Raw genomic sequence first — 17,737 nt, 5'->3', positions numbered from 1 at the left:
GACTGATCGCAGAACAAGATAATGAGAGTATGACCTACAGAATAGGGCTTTAGGGGGCGTTAAGGATTTCCAGCATACGATTTTACAAGACCATGAGCTTTGTGGTGAAGGCATAGATTTTAGGTTTTCTCTTATTGGAAAAAAATCCCAACCAGGCCTAGTTATGGTAGGATGTGAGCTTTTTTTCCATCAGATTTCATTGCTATATTGGCTAGTTAATGTACTCTTAGAACCACATTTTAGAGGTATAGATTGTAAATGATGGTGCCTGTTTCTGATGTACTCTCTTCTGTCTCCTGGTTTGCTAGGTGTAGCTCAGTAATTCATTCCATCTAGGGCTAAGTGTACAAAACACTTTACAGTTCATGGTAGCCAAAATGTCTTCTGTCATATTTTATAAGAGACTAATGTGTGAAGCACAGACCTTAGAAATAGCTAAGAGTACTTGATGGGCCGGCGTTTCTGGCTGCTTTCTCCCTTGTGTTTGGGAGCAAGTTTTGTATTTCTGCCCTCTCTCTGTAAGTTATTTTTTATGATATTGGAGAATAGTGTGTGACTAGGTGCTGAGGCAGGGGCCTCTCTGATGATGCCTATCATTCCCCAGGGACCCACCTTGGGATAGAATTGTTGTAGTTACAAAGTAGTTTTATAAATTATAATCAGAGTTTGGCTTGATACTAATCTTAAGTGGCATGGGTACATGTTGCTGTCTATTTTATAAAAGTTAGCTTCACTGCATGTACGCACACACACAAACACACACACACACAGAGAGAGAGGCTGCACTGTAGCTAATTTTATAAAATGCACAGTGATACGCGCCCACGATCTGAGGTCAGAATGTGGCCTTTAGCAACTCTGCTTTCACAGTCTGACCTAGGGTTATATTAAATGCGGCAGATTCAGTGTGCCTAAAAAGGATATTGTTTCCGACTGTCCATTCCCTTCTTATGAAAAACAGCCTTTACCACTGAAGTTCTGTCTCTGGAGTCCTTAAGTGACCACGGTTTAGATACACTTTGCTTCTGTTTTTAAGAACATCCTAATTCAACCAAGTTTCTCTACCAGCAAGGAAGAAATGCATGGACCTTCTTGGAGGCTAGGGCCTGAAAAAGCAAACCCCAAAATAACCTCTCTCTGTATATCTTTCTCTTTGGTCATTTCTACATGGGTCAGAAAAGTGGTTAGACCCCATTAGAATTGTGATGTGAAGGGAAAAAGAAAAGGAGTGAGAGAGAGATGTGGATCTCAGGGCGAATTGTTTTGAGTGTGCTGAAGAAGGTGGCCTTCAAAGGAGACTGAAGAAGGCCAGGAAAAAATGATCTTTTACATGATTGATCAGTAGCACTCTGCTTATCTGAGCTTTTGAAACCAGCTACTGTGCTTGTGGAGGGTGATAGATGTTTCTAAGGTTACATAGTGCTAGTAGTATCTTAGGTGGTCTGGTCCTGTATTTTAAAAAGCTTTTGTTGTTGTTTTGTAATGAGAGGGAGAAAGTATCATTTGTGACTGTGCCCTCTTTTAACTTTGTCTACTGTGTATGGCACAACTGAAGTAGAGACAGGACTCATGTCCTTTCGAAGTTCGTAGCACAGCAGTCAAATGTACAGACTCTGGGGCCAGGTGGTTCAGAGCCCAGCTTTGCCACTGACTAGCTGTGTGACCTTGGGCAAATGACTTATCTTCCCTGTCCTCCACTTTACTCATCTTTAAATAGTGATAATAATTTCTGTATCACAGAGCTATTAGAAGGATTAATTGAATACGTATACAAATGTAAATATTATACATATACACAAAATCATGCCTAATTAGTGCCTGCTGTATAGAAAGGACTTAATAAATATTACTTATTATCAAGTATGTGAAAGGTGTTTCAGTTTGTTTAGATTGTGAATAGATTACAGGTATTTCTGACCTGGAACTTTTTGGTGGTTTCTACGGTTTTTTTTCTCAATACATCGCATTAGAGTGGTGAGTAATAATAATAATATGATATGGTAAAATTCTTTTACAAGGCTATTATTGTAGGACTTGACTAATACTTGTTTCATAGGCCAACAATATTATAGTAGGCTTTTACTATAGGAATGAGTTTCTCTGTTTATATGATATGATCTGAATTGTATGTAAGTTGTGTAATAATCATATGCATTATAACCAGATTTTACTATAAAGTGAGGATACTAAATCCTCCTTTAGACACTTAGAGTGAGACTCAAATTAGAGAATAGGTGTTCCATAAATATTTATTTATTCTTCTGTTCAACAGGCAGCCCACTGGTTAGAATAACACAGAGGAAATTTATATTAGGTGTTCCATATGTTATATAGGTAATAGTTTATTTACACAGAAAGAAGGAAAGGCAGGGTCTGCTGTTTCTAATCACAGAGAACCAAATCAAGAGAATACATGCAATGAATCTTAAATGAAGGATGGGGGTGTGTGTATGTGTGCGCAGTGGGAGAGAGAGATCATATCGTAGGTTACAAGCTGGTGCCATAGTAATGTGTTTTGCCCCACACAGATACTGTTTAAAAACTTGAGACAACATTTTGGAAATTGGAGGTTTCCTATAAAAATCCAAATTTCCAGCTTCCTTTGAAAACTTGGAAGAGCCACTCGCACTGGGCCCACCTCCCCACATGGCAGCAATCTGCTGTAGTCGGTGGCGGCTGTCTCCATTCCCCAGGCATGTGCTCGTCAGTCTGCCACAGTTCCTGCCACTCGGCCACCATGTCCCCATATGCATATACACCTGCCCGCCTCCCTCAGGTATCTTACCTCCTGATCCCTGTAGGCGTTTGGATTAGAAACTGTTCTGCATTCCCCAGCATTCTTTGATCTTTCCATTCATCAGAGTCTCAGGTGTTGTACAGCACATTTGATGGCAGTATCAAGAAGCTGTATAGGGATTAAGATCCTGGCAGCACCACATTGTAGCCATGACACTAGCAAGTTACTGCAGTTATCTGCCTGTTTTTCTCATCTGTGAAGTGAGAGACCATCGTAGGTTCTCTGAGACTAAGTCAGCTTGTACATGTGGATACTTGAGATTTGTGTCTGGCATAGGGTATGTGCACAGTAAATGCTGGCCATGTTAACACACTTGAGGTGTGAATTCATGTCAACTGAGGATTGCTTCAACTGTATTATGTAATTAGTCAAGGACAACTATTGGTGTTCATCAGTTTCTGATCACCATCAGCCAACCCAGTGGCTCTCAACCAGATGTATTAGAATCACCTGTATTTTAAAAATACGAACACCCCCAGAGATTTAAGTTGAATTGACCCAGAGTGGAGCTTGAGCATTAACATTTTTTAAAAGCTCCCTGGGTGATGTGATTAATTTGCTTAATCCTGAGTTGAGGACCCCTGAACTAACCAGCACTCCCACTCTGGGACGTTATCATTTCAGCCAAAAATAAAGACATGCGATGGTGAGCCCGGTCAGCTTATTGATGGTAATTTTTCAGGCTCTTAAAACCCTAAAATTAGCTTGTGGACCTGGGTAATGGACTGCAACTCCTCGAGGCTGGAAACCAGAGAGACTCACAGAAGGAACCTACAGTAGGCAGGAGACACAGACTCCAGTCTTCTCCCTTAAACTGTCCCATCACCAAGGTTTTTCACTGGCTGTGTGACCTTGGGCAAGTCACTTCATCATCTCTGTGCTTCAGTAGCTCCATCATGTAAAATGGAAAACAGTACATTACCCAAACCTCCTATTTATATTACACTTTATTCTTCATGAAGCCCTTTATCATCTGCCTGTGAGGCAGGCAGGGAAGGGCTGCTTCTCCCACTGATTGGACAGAAGTGGACACAGACCCAGAGAGAGGAAGAAGCTAGCTTGTAGTCACCAGTGTCAGCACTACCAAGGGCTGGACCATTTGATGGTCTCTTGAGACCCAGTGCAGCTGTAGGTCTGTGAAGTCTACATGGGATCCCACAGCCTGAAGGAGATGGTTTTGGCCATTGTAAACTGCTTAGAGCCCCTCCGCTACAGGAGGAGAACCCTTTAGTTGCTGATGGAACTTGATGGTCCCGTGATTCATGAAAACTGCTGCTGCCAATAATATTTCCCTCCTCAAAGACTTAAGATCTGAGTTTATCTCAGTCTTACCAAGTCAAATGTATATCTTCCTTCTAACTTCTACCCTATTGGTCCTACTCTCTGTTTTCTGATCAGCACTTCATAAGTTTATGAAAATACTTTTCAAGCTGAATTTTAATTATTTGTTTCCATCTCTTTCTCTGCTCAGTTGTCTCTGAGCTCCTAGAGAGCAGGGACTAAGCAGAGGGTAGTAGAATGGAATCACATGCAGTGACACTGTCTGAGGCCTGAATTATGTGCTCCATATGGAGAGCACTGCCTTCGCGTAATGGCCTAGAATTAGGCGATGTTTTCTAATCTGCACTTGTTTGGCCCTACTTGTTAACCCAACAGTCCTCTCTAGAGCATGAAACACAGCTGTATTTGGGAGGAAACAAAGTGTGGGAGACCCTACGCTCCAGGAAACGTTACTGAAATGTGCTATATGATTTCTCCCTTCTAGGGGAAGGCAAACTTCAAATAATATCTTACTGGGTTTTAATCTGACCTTAAGAAATTGAGAAATCAAATTACAGTGAGCTGCTTTGTGACATTTATAGAAAGAGAGAAATTTCACAATCTAGAAGTAAGGTTTGGGTTGGCTACTAGATCGTAGTTAGAGAGAAGTGCTGTGCACAAATGGCTACTCAAATACTTGTTGATAGGTGAAAAAATATGTGCAGAAGAAGAGAAAAAGTATGAGAAGCTTAAATATGGCTTGGACGTACTCCGTAAGGCTGGAACCATAGAAAACACAAATATTAACTATTAATTTATTTTTAAAAATTGATACTGGCTTTTAATGACAAAAGTAGTACATGCTTAGTATAAATAATTAAACCCATGCAATAATGTTAAAGTATGAAAGTCCCCTTATCCCAACTTCCACCCCTAGAGATAACCACTGTTAATCAACAATTAATATTTAAAACTCGGCCTTTATTTGAAAAATGGATACATTTCAGCAGAGTTGGCTAAAAGAATTTAAGTATGGAATTCAGAACAAGGGTGGCAACATCGCTCTTACAAACTGATTCAACCCATCTATGAGTACTGAATCCCAGATTGGTTGCACTGATTTAAAGGGGGAAATTGATAAACTGCTCACAAGAAGGGAGGCAACTAGAATGCTGTAGGCTCTTGAAATCATCATATGAGAAACTAGTTATTGAGGCAATTGGGGATACTTAATTTAAGAGTGGGGGTGGATAAAAATTGTTCATGATTGCTACATTCAAATATATGAAGTTCTGTCAAGTGAAAAAGGGAGTAAATTGTTACTCATCCTACATTCTCAGCTTGTGTGTGATAACTGATACTTCATTTGTTCATTCATTCATTCATTTCACCAGCACTAACTGAGCAAAGTTTGGGAATTGGCGGAACTGAATAGAGCATGGTCCTTGCTCTCGAGGAGCTCAGTGACAAGTGAGCAGAGAAAGAGATGGAAGCAAATAATTAAAATTCAGCTTGGAAAGTATTTTCATAAACTTATGAAGTGCTAATCAGAAAACAGAGAGTAGGGCCAATAGGATAGAAGTTAGAAGGAATATACATTTGATTTGATGAGACTTGTTGAATAAATAAAACTATCCAAAAATGAAACAGCAGATGTTGTGTTTATGAAGAAGCTGGTTCAGCCACCCATTGGGGGTGATTTTCTAAGGACGTCAAGTAATGTGGGGTGAGATGAGAAGCATTGAACTCTAAAATTGTTTAATATTTCAGGAAACAATTCTGTAAAGTGCTACTTTGCTTGGTTTCTATTTAAAATTGGAAATCTGTTCCCACAGCAGGGGAACACATATTTCACTATACTGAATTGAGAGCCTTTTGGGAGTAGAGGTGTGTGGCGACACGGTGTCATGTTAGAGCAGTGACGATTTGATTGGCTAAGAGTTGTAACCCTCACTTGGTGCTCATTCATTAAGGAAAAGTTTTGAGCATTTACCTGGCTAACAGAAGTTCTGTAGGATGCAACCTCTGCTGATAGTTCTTTCAAATGTTGACACAAAATAATCACAGAGGATAAGTACAAATCAATATGGTAACAAGTGCAAGACCACATACTATCAGTTAGATGTGTAAATGTTTGAGGAAACACAGCAAGTGTGTGGGTAAAAGATTCTCAAAGAGGAATGACATATAAAGCATCCTCAAGGAAGTGATGGACTTAGATCCTGAGCAGAGAGGAGAGAACATTCCAAGAAGAAGAAATGTCATTAGCTGATATGGTTTTGCTGTGTCCCCACCCAAATCTCATCTTGAATTGTAGCTTGCATAATTCCCACATGTCATGGCAGGGATCTAGTGGGAGGTAATTGAATCATGGGGGTGGGTCTTTCCCGTGGTGTTCTCGTGATAGTGAATAAGTCTCACGAGATCTGATGGTTTTATAAAGGGGAGTTCCCCTGCACACACTCTCTTACCTGCTGCCATGGAAGATGTGACTTTGCCCCTCCTTTGCCTTCCACTGTGATTGTGAGGCCTCCCCAGCCATTTGGAACTGTGAGTCAGTTAAACCTCTTTCCTTTATAAATTAACCAGTCTTGGGTATGTCTTTATTAGTAGTGTGATAACAGACTAATACATTAACCAAAACAGGGCAAAATAAATCAAAAGTTCATTTATGTGAGAGACACTAAGATAAGGGACTTCATTGAACCAGAGGGGCCATATTGGCGATGTAAAGATAAGAAGTAGGAAAAATATGGAAGGGGCTGACCCAGATAAGAGATAATGATTGCTAAATTTAGTGGTTTGATTACATCTCAAAAGTCAACTGTGAAGTGTGGTAGTTTCTTTCACAGTGATAAAAATGGAGATAGAGGGCGATGGCCTAAATGAAGAAGTGCCTTTTCAAGTAGGGAGAGCTGTTGAAAAACCAAACTCAGGTGGATGGCAGTGGATGTGATCCCTGAAGAGGCTGTTGGGAGAGCCCTGCCTCAAACCAGCTTCTCAGGGCCAGTGCTGCAGACACTCACCCAGGGCTTGCCCTCCCCTCTTATCCCTCCCTTACCTCTTTGGTTCCTCAGTAATCAGCAAGGAGTGTTCTAATGCTGTGTCTCCCTTTGAAGGTAATACAGTATGTGCTCTTAACAAAAAATAGTATATCTAACATCTCTACATATATAATGGAAAGCATAATGACAAAACAAACATCTGTAAACCTACCACCCAGTTTAACTAGTTTTAATGCTATTGAACCTGTTCGTGTATTCTTTTCCTACTCCCTGTCTCCTAAGAGTTCTCGTTACCCTAAATTCTCTGTTTATTATTTTCCTTGGCTTTTCTCCGGACTTTACCATATTGCTTAGTCTTGCTTGTCTTTGAGATGTGTAACAGTATTAGTATACAGTGTGTGTTTTGTACCTTGGTGTTTCATTAAATGGTTACCTTTCTGGAATTTATCCATGTTGATGCATGTAGCTCTGGCACATTCATTTTCACTGCTCTCCAGTATTTCACTGTAGAAACATATCACAATGGATGTTTGCTTTTGTTTCCACTTTTTTTTTCTTTTTTTGCTGTTCTGAACAGTGCTGCTGTGAACATGCATGTACATATCAGTTAGCCTGAGTGTGAATTTCTCTAAGACACTGGTTCTCAAACATTTTGGTTTTAGGACCTTTTTACCAGGACCCCTACACTCCAAAAACCTTTTGTGCGTATGCATTGTATCTATTTATCTATATCATGGTAGAGATTAAAACTGAGAAATTAAATATATTATTAAAAATACTGATTCTAACCCACTACATGTTAATTATAAATGCATATTTTAATAAAAATATATTTTCCAAAAGAGATTTAGTGAGAAGAGTAGCATTATTTTATATTTTTGCAAATCTCTAATGCCTAAGTTAACAGAAGACAACGAGAGTTTCCTATATGCTAATGCATTCAGTCATTTTTTTGAGACGGAGTCTCCCTCTGTTGCCCAGGCTGGAGTGCAGTGGTGCCATCCCAGCTCACTGCAACCTCTGCCTCCTGAGTTGAAGCAATTCTCCTGCCTTGGCCTCCCAAGTAGCTGGGATTACAGGTGCCTGCCACTGGGCCTGGCTAATTTTTTTTTTTTTTTTTTTTTTTTACATTTTTAATAGAGATGGGTTCTCACCATGTTGGCCAGGCTGGTCCTGAACTCCTGGCCTCAGGTGATCCGCCTGCCTTGGCCTCCCAAAGTGCTGGTATTACAGGCATGAGCCACCGTGCCTGGCCTGCATTCAATCTTGTGACATGTTTTGGATGGCATTTCTGAAGAAAATCTGACTTCACACCAATATATAATAGTCTTTTCAGATAATTGTGAATATTCCTTGATATTACACCAAGACTCAAAAAGAGGTAGCTTCTTAAAGATTAGTTGCAATGATGAATCAAAACATTTCAATAAACTTTTCATGTTTTGTTGCATTAAAATCTACTGGTCTCTCTTGTGCTTTGAATGGATCAATGTGCATAGAACATCTTGCGTTGGACATTTGGAAAATATTGGTTCACTGAGTTACATAGATCTACCAAATGTTGACACATTTTGTTATACAATATAAAAAATTATTAATATCAACACTGATGTTATCTGAAAGGTCTTTAAGGACTGTATTGGGAAGCTGTCAGATTCACAGTGTAAGATACATGTTTTCCAAAATTTTAATTCCTGCTTGAAAGCTTGAATTTTATCATTGGCAACAAACACTGTCAGTTTTTCCTTGAAGTATCAGTCTTACTTTTCATTTCCAATGAAGAGTCTGCCAAATACCCATACTTGAATGACCATAGTCAGTTATCCTTTCAATTAAAAGTGATGTTCAAGGAAAAATTGGCTGGTTCAGCTCTTAACTCAGTCACACATGTCCTTTTCCTTGAGACAGCAACCGTATTTTGCTGATTACATGTGTTATTAAAAAGATATTACTCAAGGGTCAGTCTTCAATGAAAATAATTTTTACTGCTTCCTCAAAGACATTCTTAAGTGAAACTGGCAGGGCTTTTCTCCTTGTTTTGTTTTTTGTGTTTGTGTGTTAGTTTTCTAAATATGTGCAACAGTGAAGAATGAAATCATTACTAGTATGGTTCATTGCTACTGCTGTGATTCGATTCGAACTAAGGTCCTAATAGTTTTACCCGTCATTGCTTTTGTATCATCATTACAGATGTCAACGGAGTAATAAGGGCAAATGATAGCTTAGTATTATTATGAGAACAGTTTTGATCTTGAGGATGCCTGAAAGGGTCTCAGAGACACATAGGGGTCCACACACCACACTTTGAGAACCACTACTCTAAGGTGTCTACATAGTAATGGAAATGCCACATGTGCTTCTTTGGCTTTACTAGGTAATGCTATAATGTAGCACTTTGAAATTTTTCCCCAAAGACCCCAAAAGGCAAAGAATCCTGAAGATGGGGAACCCTAAACTCACAAGGGTTCTCATAGCTTCTGTGAGATTTCCTTGATGTATCTTTGAATTATCTTAAAATATGCATTAGGCTGTATATCTGTTGGTTTAGACTAAAAGTAATGTTTTCAATAACTCATCAGTCAAATTTATGTTTGTTTCTTGTAAATGTGTATGTAACAGTTTTGGTCTGTGAAGATGCTCCATATTTATCCTGGTACCTGTATGATTTCCTCCTGTTGGAGGAGAACTCCAGTGAGTGCCTTGGTCCAGCATGATTTATCTTGGAGACTACATGGTAGCAAAGAAGAGATGACTTCAGACTTCCAGTCTTGGGGAACCAGGAGTGCTTCTGGTCTTCATGTCTTCCTTTTCCGGGTTGCTGTCCTCACCGTACATGAACCCCCTCATCTGAGACAGAAACCTGAGTGTAATCCAAACGCCACCCCCTCCTTTTCCTCCGCTCATTGAATTTCTTCCCCACCCAGTTTTGTTGATTCTACTTCCCAAATATCTCTAGAATAAAGCATTCCCACCCCCTGCCTCTGCTTTGGTTTACACTCTTATTTTTTCTCAAAGAGAATTGAAATGGTTGCCAGCCGACCTCTTTTTTTTTTTTTTTTGCCTGAGTCTCACCTCTCCCCTCCCCAGGCCCTTCCTCTGTAATCCAGTCTCCACACTGCCGCCATGGCAGACTTTCTAAAACACTCATGTAATCCAGATAATCCTATTTAAGATATTTTAGGCATTTTCTAAAAGGATAAAGTTTGGACTTCTAGACTTTGCCAAGAAGCAAAATCTAGAAGATGCTTCGTCATCTGAGCCCCTTTCCTGTGCCATGTTGTATGCTCCTTGTTTCATTTGTACTGAACTATCTGTTCTGCAAATCGTACTTATACCTCCTTTCCTTGGCATATTCTTTTCTGTTTCTGAAATATCTTCAACTCATTTATGTGCCTGATAACCTCCTACTTAGCCTCCAACACTCAGTTCTCTGAGAAGCCTTTCCTGCTTCCCCTCCTCCATTGTGCCACCTGCTGGGTAGAATTAGGCATCCCCTACCCCTAGCTACCCTGGTTCCCGTAGCTCTATTGTAATAACCTCCTGTGCATAGCATACTTTCTTACTTGTCGATGTTCTTATTGACTGAGCTTTTAAAGGGCATGGACTTTCTTATTCATTTTTGTACATTCTTGCAGATAACAGTAACTGATTATAGTAGGTGGTCAATAAATAGTGCTGAATAAATGAATGAAGGGAGAAGTAAAGAACTGGTCACAGAATCCAAGAAATAGGGGATGTTCTATTAATGTTGTTGAATGAACAAATGAATGAAGTTAAGAAGGGGATCCCACAGAAGGTGTTTCATAAACAATGCTGAATGAATAAACAAAGAAGTTAAGACTGGGTCACAGAATCAAAGGGTTTTAGAGGTAGAAAGGACTTTGGAAACCATCTCCTGCTGTCTTCCTCTTTCAAAAATGAGAAAACGATTTGCCTAAATTGTCCTGGGCTGGGTACAGGAAGCGATGAACAGTGTGCCCTGGACATTCACGTGAATGTAGCCTGGAGATGACTGGAGGGAGTCACGTGCTTCTCCTCCCTTCCCGAGGAGACTTGCCCAGAAGAGCAGAGGCCGTGGCCTGTGCTGCAGGGGATACCACCGTCTAAATGCAAGAGAGAACTTTTGCGGTTGGAAGTCTGTGGCACATTCCAGACTGTGGAGTCTCCCCTCAGCTATTGGCTGTTGCTCTCTTTCTGTCCTCAAACTGTGCCAAGACTGTCAGATTTTCCTGATGACTGGGCATATTCTGCATCTGGATTCCATGGTCATAACAACCAGAAGTTTCCTGTCTTCTTTGGTTGGGGTGATTATGATATAGAGCTGGGTAACAATATCAACAGTTCTGAGGTAAGCCGTCCTCTTTAAAACATAATGTTTTCTCATCTGAGATATCTAGGTGCCTAGGAAAAAGGGAAAGCTATTATTCACTAGGTGTCAACTCTATGCCAGGTGCTTTACTTATATAATGCTAATTTACCTTTACAATACCCCTGTACAATTGCAGATATTAGTATCTTATACTCTAAACAGGAGAAGGTGCTTGTAGACTTCAGGTGAGCCTAGTGCATAGCAGGGTATGATTCGAGTGGGAGTGTCTGATTCCAAAGCTTGTGCCCTTTCTATTTTGCCATGCTGTTTCATGCTGTATAAATAGATTTTTTGCTATACAAAACTTACTGTGGCCCTATTTCATCAATATTAGTGAATTGTTGGAGTTGAATATATTTTATTTACTTAATAGGAGGAGAATCAATAGGTTTCTGGTTTAATGTTATTATCCATGCTTTGCAGTTTGCATGTACTTGGCCATCTCTGCAAGACCACCACGTATGGGAGAGAGAGCAGTATTATTACCCTACTTTATGGATGATGGATTTGAGTAATGGGGACAGAGCATTCTTCATATTTCTGGTTCATCGCTGTGTTCCTCATACCATATCTGAGAGTTGGTGTATGGTAGGGTCTTCAGTTTTTGTTAAATAAACATCAGAAGTTATATAGCTGGTAAATTCTAAATTCAAAGTGGAACCAGGTCTCGGAGTCTCAGCTCAGTGGTCCTTCCTTTGCTAAAGCATTCTGCTTTTCCCAGTGCTGTAAGCAGAGCGATGCAGGAATGAGCTGTCCCTTTCATGAGTATGTGTGGGACATGGGAACCCTCTTGATTTGGCTATCCAGTGAATTTCCACAAATCTGAACGTATAGGTGTTTCCTTAGAATAAGATCTTTCTTGTTTTTGCCTCTCCTCTTTTAAATACGCAATATAGGATTTTTTTTTAAATTTTAATTTTTGAGACAGGGTCTTTCTCTTGTCATCCAAGCTGGAGTGCAGTGGTGTGATCACAGCTAACTGCAGCCTTCACTTACTGGTCTCAAGTGATCCTCCCACCTTAGCCTCCCAAGTAGCTGGTACTAGAGGCACATGCCACCAGCCCTGGGTAATTTTTAAACTTTTTGTGGAGATGGGAGTCTTGCTATGTTGTCCAGGCTGGTCTCAAACTCCTGGCCTCAAGTGATACCCCACCTCAGCCTCCCAAAGTGCTGGGATTATAGGTGTGAGACTGTGCCTGGCTCAATATGGGATTTTAAATCATTTCTATTTACCTGACACGTAGTCACCAATAAGATGATTGGATAATGATTGATGATCCAAAGTGGATTTATAGAGGATTTGCACCAGGAGAATCCCTGAGGTCATCTAAAACGGTGGCTTTCAAAACAAAACAAAATTGGTGGAACCCTTCCTTGTCTTTATGGAGAGCTCCACTATGTAGAAAAGATCAAAGCCAAAGCAGGGCTGAGCTGGCTGGGTATGTGCTGGGGTGAGAGCTGGGGGTGGGTCCATATAGCCCAGCCCTGCCCAAGAGCCCCAGGCTTCCTCTATGTGTGGTTTGGAAACCACTGATCCATCCTAACCCCTCATTTTATAGATGAAGAAACTGAGGCACAAAGGTGCTCAATGACTTACACAAGTGGCTGGATTAAAAAGATGATGATGAAACTTGTTGCCATATATCAGCTTTTTTTTTCTTTTTTTTTTTTTGAGACTGGGTCTTCCTTTTGTTGCCCAGGCTGGAGTGCAGTGGTGCAATCTTAGCTCACTGCTGTTTTAGAGCACCATTCCGCCTTTTTTAATAAAGGAAAAGTACCTGTTCTGTAGAGCAGAAGTCTGCAAACTGTACCCTGTTTGTTTTTTTTTTTTTTTTTTTTTTTTTTTTGCCTTCAGGTAAGAATAGTTTTTACGTTTTTAAAGGGTGATTTAAAACAACAGCAACAACATACAAGGATAGAGACCATATGTACCCCACAAAGTATGAAGTCAAGATTTACTACTGCTGATATGAATATGGAAATTTGTCTTAAAAATTAGGTTTTCTCTAAGTAACTTCCAAACAAGTGGAAGCCTGATTAGTTGAGCAAATTTATTAGATTGGTGCAAAAGCAATTGATGTTTCTGCTATTAAAAGTAATGGCAAAACCGTAATTACTTTCTGCCCCAACCTAATATATCAAAAGCTTTTCAAACTTGTGTTTATCAACTAACTTCTTTAAATTGCCCAATATATTTTCACTCTCCTTTTCAAATACCAGTTTTGGGTGGAGGATAAGCTGGTTAATGAAATTCTTATACTATGTGGGAATGTTGCAGCTACAGAACTACAGACAATTCTTAGGTGAAAAAGAAGTGGTGTTTTTATTCAAATACAAAATTAGGGCACTTCACAGACAGAACCAGAGGAACTGATGTAGGAATAATGTAAGTGGTCACTCCCAGGAAATGACATATGAATGCCATTTTTTCTTTTTTTCTTTTTTTTTGGACCAGCTACCTTAGAGTTGAGCCTTATCCAAAGTAGCAGTAGATTCTGAACTTCAATCTTACCACTTGATGCATTTCCAAAGTGCTATGGTTTGAGTGTGTTCCCCAAAGTTCATGGATTTGAAACAATTGCCAATGCAACAGTGTTGAGAAGTGGGGCCTTTAAGAAGTAATCAAGAGGGACCTTAAGAGGCTGTGACTTCATAGCTGGATTAATATTATTATCATGGGAGTGGGTTTGTTACAAAAACCAATTTGGCCCTCTCTTGCTCTCTCTGTCTCCAAGTGATGCCTTCCATTATGTTATGATACAGCAAAAAGGCCCTCACAAGATGCAGCTCCTTGATCTTGGACTTCCCAGCCTCCAGAACTGTGAGCCCAATACATTTCTGTTCTTTATAAATTACCCGGTCTTGGGTGTTTTGTTAGAGCAACACAAAATGGACTGAGACAGAAAATTGGTACTAAGAAGTGGGGCTGTTGCTATAACAAATACTTGAAAATGTGGAAGTAGCTCTGGAACTAGGTAATGGATAGAGACTAGAAGAATTTGGAGGAGCCGGTTAGAAAAAGCCTATATTGCTATAAATAGAGCATTGAGGGCAATTCTGCTGAGGTCTCAGAAGAAGAGAGCTAGTGGTAAACTAAGAAACTTCTCAGATTAATTAAGGGGCTGTGATCGGAATGTTGGTAGAAATATGGACAGTAAAGGCCATTCTGATGGGATCTCAGATAGAAAAGAGGAACTATTGGAAACAAGTAAAGGCCATCCTTGTTATGATGTGGCAAAGAACTTGGCCGAATTGTGTCCATACCGTCGGGCTTTTAGGAAGGCAGAATGTAAGAGCCATCAACTAGGGTATCTCTTGAGAGAAATTTCTGAGCAAAATGTTGAAGGAGCTACATGGCTTCTATTAACTTCATACAGTAAAATGAGAGAAGAGAGAAATGATTTAATGATGGAATTTATAATTCAAAGGGAAACAGAAATGAGGAATCTGAAGGATTCTCAGTCTGGCCATGTAGCAGAGAATGAAAGAACATTTTCAGGAGAGGAAACCATGGGTGTGGCCGAGCAACTGATTGATTGATAAGGAGATTAACATGGATAGACGGAAACCAAAGGATGATGAGAGAATGACCCCAAAGGTACTTTGGAGATCAGCAGTGCTCCCTTTCCATCACAGGCCCAGAGTGCCAAGGCCTGGGGAAAGGAAATGTCAAAAGAGAGGCCTCGGGTGCCCTTGGGACACTGGGGTTGCTGCCTAGGGCTGCTGTAAGTCTTTGCTGTCCGCATTCTAGTACTGATTATGCTCCCAGGTCACCCCAGGTGTCACAGCTTTCGAAGGTGGAAGCAGCAAATCTTGGCTATGTCCATGTGGTAGAAGTGTGCAGGTGCTCAGAATTCAAGAGCTGTGGGCATATGGCTTCCTCCATCTAGATTTCACAACTGCCTAGGGGCCCAGGCAGAGACTTTCTACAGGAACAGAGCTTGCAGGGAGCCCCCAACTAGGGCAATTCCTAGTAGAGCTGTAGAAGTAGGGGAGCATGCAGCTCCAGGCTGGGAAAGCTGCAGGCACAAGACCAACCCTTGAGAGCTACTGGATGAACTGAACCCAGCAAAGCCATGGGGTGGGGCTACCTGAGGCATTGGTGGCCCAACCCCCACCCCAGTGTACAGGGGATTGGGGACATGGAGTCAAAGGAGATTATTCTGATATCTTAAGATTTAATATTGTTTTCCCTGTTGGGTTTTGGACTTACTCAGAACCGGTTACCCCATTCTCTTGCTTATTTCTCCCTTTGGAATCAGAATGTCTATTCTATGCCTATCCCACCATTGTATTTTGGAAGTAGATAGCTTGTTTAATTTTACAGGCTTACAGCTGGAGGGAAATTTGTCTCAGGATGAATTGTACCTTGAGTCTTACTCATATCTAATTTAGATTAGACTCTGGACTTTTGGATTTTTCAGTTGATGATGAAAGAAGTTAAGACTTTTGGGGCTATTGGGATGGAATGAATATATTTTGCATGTGAGAAGGACATGAATTTTTGGAGCCAAGGGTGGAATGCTGTGGTTTGAATATGTCCCCCAGAATTTATATGTTGGAAACTCAATCCTCAATGCAACAGTGTTGAGAGGTGGAACCTTTAAGAGGTGATTACGTAAGGAGAGCTCTGTCCTATGAATGGATTAATATCCTTATCTCGAGAGTGTGTTGGTTATTGGGAGAGGGATTTTTTTTTTCTTTTTTTTTTTTGGAGACAAAGTTTCACTCTTGTTGCCTGGGCTGGAGTGCAATGGCACGATCTCGGCTCATGGCAACCTCTGCCTCCCAGGTTCAAGTGATTCTCCTGCCTCAGCCTCCCGAATAGCTGGAATTATAGGCATGCGCCATCACGCCCAACTAATTTTGTATTTTTAGTAGACACAGGGTTTCTCCATGTTGGTCAGGCTGGTCTTGAACTCCCAACCTCAGGTGATCTGCTTGCCTCAGTTTCCCAAAGTGCTGGGATTACAGGTGTGAGCCACTGAGCCCGGCCAAGAGAATGAGTTTTTATAAAAGTGAGTTTGGTCATCTCTTGCTCTCGCTGTCTCTCAGCACAGGGTGCTTTCTGTTGTCATGGTGCAGCAAGAAGACCCACACTACGTGTGGCCCCGAGGGCTGCAGAACCGTGAGGTAGTAAATTTCTGTTCCTTATAAATTACCCAGTCTTAAGTATTCTGTTTTAGCAACATGAAATCAACTAAGACAAGAAGCATCTGAGTGTTGTTGGGGATGGAATGAATGGCTCCTCTGGAGCGTCACTGCTGGTGACAAAGTCCTAGAAAACAGTGCTGGGTTTCTTTTAGGTGAAAGATCTAGAAAAGCCCTCTTAGTGAAAACCCCAAGGGCATGCCTGAGGAATGCCCTAGAATAAAGGAAGGTACCTTCAGGATTCTTCAAAGAGAATTAAATGGATAAAACCACTGGACTTGAGTTGTTAAGAGAATGTTAATTTAGCTGTGGGGTATCCTGGCCCTTGGAATTACCTTAGCTTCTTGGTTGATTGCCATTTTTGTTAATTTTTGTTGTTTTTTTGCTCTCTATTGTTGACTTCTGTGTGTACCAGAAGGTGGGCAGGGAAAATAAAAGGAGATAAGGAATAAGAATACATTTGACCACTTGATAGCAGCCCTGGCATAAAGCCTAGTAGGAGTAAAGGTTAAAACGCTTGGCCTAAATCAGTGTTTAAAGTTAACTTTGAGTTAGGGCTGTCCTTGAAATGGCTTGTCCTTTGCTCTCATGGATTCTTGTGCATAACTGGTAAAAAATGTTATAATACAATCGATTGCACCAATATTGTTTTGTGAATGTGTTGGCGGGTTGCAGGGGACATGTTAGGGGAAGCTGCCTCCTTGAAGCTTTTGTTTTGTACCTATTTAAGCACTAAATAAAAGCTATTTTGTCCCTTCTCCCTTGCTAAGTCTCTTTTCTCCCACGGCCCTTTTCTTTCTGGATATATGTATATTTTTTAGTAAATAAAGGACTTACTGTGTGAAGTTTTTCTTTGGCAGACAGAATGATGATGACTATAATATGTTTCATTACAAGGTACATGATGCCAGTGCTCTTGGTGTATGTGTGTGTGTGTGTCCCAAAGAAATGTATCATTTTATGTATAAGCTAAGATTTTGATAAGTAGCCATTCATTTATCCATAGAATGCTATTTCTTAGACTGTAGAGTGCATTGTTATATGGTTAGGGCTGTTGGGGGAGTTCATTTTTGGTAAAGATCTGGTAAAGACTTCCTAGTGATTTCAGTAGTTTGGTAATTTATTACTGATCTTCTGACAAGTACTGGCAATGTT

General features: G+C 40.5%; 1 protein-coding gene across 36 annotated transcripts in view; it reads left to right on the top strand.

The window, feature by feature from the left end:
* Window positions 1-17,737, top strand: part of ZNF827 (zinc finger protein 827) — a 174,535-nt gene that overhangs the window by 6,974 nt on the left and 149,824 nt on the right. For 4 of the 36 annotated variants that reach the window (XM_074040530.1, XM_074040548.1, XM_074040549.1 and 1 more), the window contains exon 1: window positions 11,122-11,410. The exons of the other annotated variants lie outside the window; for them this stretch is intronic. The gene's annotated coding sequence lies outside the window, so the exon portion shown is untranslated. Of the gene's footprint in view, window positions 1-11,121; window positions 11,411-17,737 lie in introns of those variants that run through there. 36 annotated transcript variants of the gene reach the window in all.

This window comes from Macaca fascicularis, chromosome 5 (assembly GCF_037993035.2).
Source record: "Macaca fascicularis isolate 582-1 chromosome 5, T2T-MFA8v1.1".
In the NCBI taxonomy this organism is placed as follows: domain Eukaryota; kingdom Metazoa; phylum Chordata; class Mammalia; order Primates; family Cercopithecidae; genus Macaca; species Macaca fascicularis.
Note: the sequence above shows the minus strand (reverse complement) of the source record. Positions and strands in the feature narration are given on the sequence as shown.